This window comes from Podarcis muralis, chromosome 1, assembly GCF_964188315.1.
Source record: "Podarcis muralis chromosome 1, rPodMur119.hap1.1, whole genome shotgun sequence".
NCBI classification, from domain to species: Eukaryota; Metazoa; Chordata; class Lepidosauria; order Squamata; family Lacertidae; genus Podarcis; species Podarcis muralis.
This window is the reverse complement of record NC_135655.1, coordinates 50884503-50891090: the sequence shown is the minus strand read 5'-3', so window position 1 is coordinate 50891090 and position 6588 is coordinate 50884503.

The following is a 6588-nucleotide window of genomic DNA, read 5'->3' as shown; positions in this document are numbered from 1 at the left end:
TGTATGCTGCCTTGGAGACATTATGGGTGAAAGGCAAGAAACCCCAGCACAGATTAGTGGGGAAGGGATCCATAGTTGACTGGATCCAGGAATATATTCGGATGCACTGAGCAACAAACAACATTTAAATAGAAAAATCTTAGCCTCTTGCCTTATGGATAAGATAAAGCAAAGGCAGAATCCTGAGGTGACAGAATGACCTGTGCCACTCCCGACTGCAGGTGGAAGATCTTTTTTAAAATAAGTTTCCCACATTAAAAAACACACAAAAACTTGCAACTATAAATTTTGAATAGTCCTTCCTGATGCATTTGTTTGATTATTTTTTGAAACTGAAATGAAATATTTTATGTGGGAAGTGATCCAGTATGGTACCCCCTACCTGCAGTGGTACAATGCATTCAACCGCCTCAGGATTTTACAAGGAGGGGCGGGATTTTGGGCTTTCAGATTTCAGTGGTGCCCTGTGAGAGGGCAAAATTCAGCAGCCCCCACCTTTTGCCCTCCATTCTGCACATAGCTGTGTTGCCCTACAGCGCCCCCTAGGCTTGGCACCCAGTGTGGGGGAACCAGTCACACTGCCCTAAATCCGCCTCTGCTTTTACCACCTCATTCTGCTGGATGTTCAAAGGAGAGAAGGCCAATATATGACTTTATGTATAGTTCTTATTATTTGGCTATGCAACTTGATCCTATGGATGTTTATTCAGAAGTATGCCCCACTGATTTCAAACTGGGCTTCCTTCCAAGTAAATTTAACGGAAGCCTTGCTTTTCTCGGACTTTATTCTTGGAGGATCTCAATTGTCATTATACAGAATGAATTATGCCATTTTGACGGTCAAGTGGGACACGTTAATCCTTGTCATGTCACACGGCAACAGATTCTCCTGCAGCTTATCAGAAGCCCGTGGGCTCAGCAAAACTCACCAAGTGCCTCCAGGTACATTCAGGCAAAAAGAAAATGTCTGCGTCAATGCTTGCTTGCGAGTGTGAGACAGGCACTGTGAAAAGAAAGTGAGGAGGCGGAGATAGCAAAAACTTCATTTTTAGCTGTGGGAGAAAACTCTCTCTCTCTGACCTTGTTGCTCTTTTAGGAGAAAGTGTGGCATTGGAATGGAAACTGCTTTGTTCTGGGCAGTTCTGTGATGCTGCAATTGCGTGGCCAAATGAAGAAAAAATAGGAACATAGGGAGGGAGCTGCCTGTCTGGTCAGTTTCACGAACAACTCTTCTAGGGCACAGCAAAGAAGAATGCTCCCATATTTTTTCCCTGGCATCTGGAATCTGACACTTCTTCTGAATTCATGCTGCGGCTGCGAAGGAAGAAACTGGAGCACCATCTCAGATAAGGGTGCCCAGCTTAAGCCATAGCTACAAAGGAGGAATTGGGAGCTCATTTAGAAGCTGCTCCCAGTTCTCCCTTTGGAGACGGGCTTGGACTTTCCCATGCCTTATTGACAAATGACATCAGGTGTGGGCAAGGTGGGGGGGGGGTTCACTCCAAAGGCTTCATGGGCCAAATCCAGAGGCTACTGCTCTATTCTCCCCCCCCCCCCAACAGACACTCAGTGGCCACAGAGCATAACCAGTCCTCATTAGGCTGTTTTGGAGAGTCTCCCCACTCAGACCTTTTTTCCTATACATTTTTGTACTTCTGTTAACTTACGGTTACCCCCTCTCCCCAGCCGTCTGCTGATACCTCTTGCTGCTGCCTTAGATATATCAGGAGTGGGAAACCATTGGCTCTCCAGATGTTACTGAACTACAATTCCCATCAACCTCAGCAAGCATGGCCAATGGTCAGGGGTGATGGGAACTGTAGTTGAGCAATTCCTGGCAGGCACTTTGAGAATGTGTTTTGCTATGAGTGTTCGCTGCAGCAACTACAGTCGTACCTTGGTTTATGAACTTAATCCGTTCCGAAAGTCCATCCTTAAACCAAAGTGTTCTTAAACCAAGGCATGCTTTCCCATAGCAGTGGGGACTCAATTTACAAATGGAACACACTCAACAGGAAGCAAAACATGTTCTTATTCCAAGGCAAAGTTCACAAACCAAAACACCTACTTCCGGGTTTGCAGCATTCTTAATCCAAGTTGTTCATAAACTAAGCCATGGGTAGGCAAACTAAGGCCCAGGGGCCAGATCCGGCCCAATCGCCTTCTAAATCCGGCCCACAGACAGCGTGTTTTTACATGAGTAGAATGTGTGCTTTTATTTAAAATGCATCTCTGGGTTATTTGTGGGGCATAAGAATTCGTTCATTTTTTTCCTTCTTCAAAATATAGTCTGGCCCCCCACAAGGTATGAGGGACAGTGGACCAGCCCCCTGCTGAAAATGTTTGCTGGCCCCTAAACTAAGCTGTTCTTAAACCAAGGTACCACTGTATTCCAGATAGCCAACATGAGACTTGGTTAGCAAGCTACACACATTACATTGCAGCAGCTGCAATGACCAACAGGAGGAAGTGGCCTGCATTGGAGAAGAGAGACAAGTGGGCGACTAACCCCTCCCCCCACTGACAGTCACTTTCTCCCTAGAATCCCCCACCCAGCTTCCTTTGCCCATGGAGAGTTTCAGACTCATGTTTGCTGTGAAATCCCCTTAGGCTGGTTTTAAATGTGAGAAGCATATTGACTCAGCTAGATCAGCCTCTAGCTATCTGGCAGAAGCATAAAGAACATTGAGCTTTAAACAGCACAGAATCCATTTTTGTATTTCAGTGGTCTAGCAGAGGAGAAACAAAGCAATTGCAAGGCTGATCTCTGTTCATGGGCAGAAGGGAGCATTAATCCTTGGAGCCAAATGAAGGTGGAAATAAGAGCATAGGTGCAGCAAAAGCAGCCCATAGTCCAAGCCTTACTCTAACAAAGTGCCACCATTTGATAGTATCTTGTATGCTGAGGCATGTAAGATACACCAAATGAATGTACATTTCACTGGCTGAATGTGCACCTTGGGCAGAGGAGATGACAGCTATCTGGGGGTTGATGGGGCTGAGTCATGGGAGAGATTTGAAAGGAAAGCCTGGGGAGTTTGGCTAAATGACAAGTCACGACAAGGCAGTAGGAAGATGTGGGAAGTGTGGGGGGCTGAGATGTCAAGCGATTGATGGGTGTAACCCTAGCGAGGCAAAGAGAATGTAAAAGGCGGAGATGTCACACAAGTGACATGACTTGTTTCTGGTGCGCAGATTCAAGGACCCTTTCACTTCCCAGGTGCTGCTGACATTATTTCCTCATGGTGGTTTCGGGTCTGCAAAGAGCAGGCACGGTTTCTCTTGCAGATCTCAAGCAGCTCCTTCTCGCAGATATGCGTGCATGCTATGCTGAAATCCCCTTTTGTGCCGGAGGATAACTGAGCCCCAGAAAAAGAAAGATGGCAGCACTGAACCTCTTTGGGCTTTATGAGACAGCTGAGAGACAGAAGGAGAGGAACTCACTCTGACGCCTCTTCCTTTCCATTACTGAAAGGCTGCCTGCTCTCAGGAGAGCCAGTGTGGTGTAGAGGTTAAGAGTAGTGGACTCGTAATCTGGTGAAACAGGTTCGCTTTCCTGCTCCTGCTGGGTGACCTTGGCCTAGTCACACTTCTTTGAAGTCTCTCAGCCTCACTCACTGTTTGTTGTGGGGGAGGAAGGGAAAGGAGATTGCTAGCCGCTTTGAGACTCCTTAGGGTAGTGATAAAGCAGGATATCAAATCCAAACTACTACTACTACTACTACTGCTACTATTCTTCTTCTTCTTCTTCTTCTTCTTCTTCTTCTTCTTCTTCTTCTTCTTCTTCTTCTTCTTCTTCTTCTAGGCAACAGATGAGAGGTGATGATCAGCAACCAGGCCAAGATTCTGGTTAACAGGAAGGATTGGTGGCCAAGCAGATTCACACCCTTTGGTGATAAGAAACTGTATATAAATGGCACTACAGATCTCTGGAGAGGACAGTCAGATGCCTCATCCCCTGAATTACAAATGCAGACCAGGCACAATCCTGCTGTGGTTTCACATACATACATACATACATACATACATACATACATGTGGGGGTGGTAGCGGGAGAGAGAGAGGAAGGGAAGATTTCTGAATGTTGCCTGATCTTTGTGCATCAAGATCAAATTGGTTCTTTAGAGAATAAATATCTGCATGTGCTGTACATCCCCATTGGCTGGGTACTTCATGTAATAGAGCCAGTTTCTACTGGTATAATTTATTCCAGTCCTCAGAGCATCCCTGCCCATTCACCAAGTCGTGCTTGCTTTCTGGTGCAGTGCTGTCTTAGCCTCTAGAAGCCAGGTGCATACTTTCCAGTGTGACCAAGAGACATGGGAGCAGGGTAGAGATGTAGAGGTGACAGATGCAAGAAGACCTAGGAAGAATTCCACTTGCCCTAACCCTTCCCTCCAAGCACAGGAGGATGTGTTAGGCAACTTCATTAGTGGATAGCCAAGCTGCTGGGAGAAAAATACAGTACAGTGGTACCTCGGGTTACAGACGCTTCAGGTTACAGACACTTCAGTTTACAGACTCCGCTAATCCAGAAATAGTACCTCAGGTTAAGATCTTTGCTTCAGGATGAGAACAGAAATCACGCGGTGGCGGCAGCAGGAGGCCCCATTAGCTAAAGTGGTACCTCAGGTTAAGAACAGTTTCAGGTTAAGAACGGACCTCCAGAACGAATTAAGTTCTTAACCTGGGGTAACACTGTACCTGTTTCATTTTGGGGGTGGGGGGTTAAAAAATGGAAACTGTGCCCTCCTGTGTTAGAGAGGGGAAGTGAACGGTAGGGGGTGGGTGGGAAACAAATAGGAATTGGGGTATATTGGTGAGAAGGAAAGGTGTTCAATTCTTAATTGTTTACATGCTTTTGTTTCTTGTAAAGGAAGACTTGGGTATTCACCTTGTAGAGTATAAAAGTACTCATCCCAGAAAGAACTAAAGAGATAAAAGCAAAAACAAACCTTTAAAGAATGCCCACATTATGTGCATGCATGCATTTTGTCTTTTATTATGACTCATGTCCTGGGCACTGTCCAGTAGGTACCCCTGACAGTTGCCCAGCTATTTGATGCACAGAGAGCAAGGGAGGTGTCAGCTCTGGAGAGAATCACATTTCACCAGCAATAATAAATTGGGAGAGTCATGGGATAATGAGATTTACCTGAAGTTTATTCCCTTCTGCTAAAGGCAAGCATGCAGCCATTTTTCCAGAGGAAGAAGCTAAAGCCTTACACCCCCTAAGAGTCCTTTTTATTATTTTCTTATTTTGATAGCACTATATATAGTACAGCAAGCTATAAAAGTTTCATTCCCATCTGTTTCCTGCAAGCACCCATTCTTACTCCCACCTCATTATGTATACGGATAAGTAAGCAGGATTTTTTTAAAAAAATGATTTCACGGTGTTTCCTTTGCGAGGCAGGTCATTATTATTTCCATTTTACAGAGGCGTGACTTTCCTAAGACAAAAAAATGTGAATTAAAACATCTATTCACTCTTTTTGTACAGCACCTGGTGCCCTCCAGACTACAGCTGGATGCGACTAGTCTAAAACAGCTGGAGATCACCGGGTTGCCAAAGGAACAGCTACGCCCCGCCCACTATTTTTAAATAAATAAATAAATAAATAAATAAATAAATAAATAAATAAATAAAACACGCTATTATTGGGTGAACCCTATTCTTTATCCATCAGAAATCACCCTAGCAGACCACTCACCCACCTTCGTGTGTGGTCTTGTTCACACCCTTCGGATTTCCACGTGTGCACGGAGGTCAGACTAGATGATCCCTGGGGAACCCCCTCCCTTTAAGATCGAATCCTTTCTCAACCAAATCTCAGGGCATTCTAGGATCAGGTCACAGTTCCTGGGCTCGGTTCTGCCTGGATTATAAAGGGTTAAGTGCCGGCTTTCGAGTGTCTCTTAGGTGACACTGCTCTCCGGTGTAGCGTTAGCACAGCCCCCTTCCCTCCTTCTCCCCCCCCCCCTCCGTCTCTCCCTTTGCTTTGTCTTCTGCGGCAGCAGGGTCCGCGGAGTCTCTCCTTCTCCGCGGGTGCTTTCTTATCACGGCTGTCCTGGCTGCTCTGGAGGAAGACGCCGAGGTGGAGAGCATCGGATCCCAGGTCATGAAGAAACCCTGACTGGTCCTTTTCTCCCTCCAGCAAGAACAGAAAAAGAAGAAGGCTTCCCCATCTCCTCTGGCGGAAACTGATCCTTCCCGAGTTCGCTGCCTCCTTTTCTCTTTTGGCCGTCATATTAACTTCTTATTCCCATTTTATTTTTAATCTTCCAGCCTCTCTGGAAAGGCAGCTGGATTTGGGGAGGGGTAATTCCTCCGTCTTGTCTAAGTTTCTGGGATCCCCCTCCCTCCCCGGAATTCCTCGTGCTTTTGTTTTCCTGAATGAATGAGGCTGATGAGTGATAATTCTAAAGCAACAATAGCCACCCATTGAGGAACCTGTCAAATCTTCTCAGCCAAGCAAGCTGACTTCCTTGTTCTCTCTCCTTCCTTCCGAAGAAATCCAAACCCACCGCCAAGAACAGCAGGGCTGAGTATTGTGATCCTTTGGGTAGCAAGTGCCCAGGAAGCAA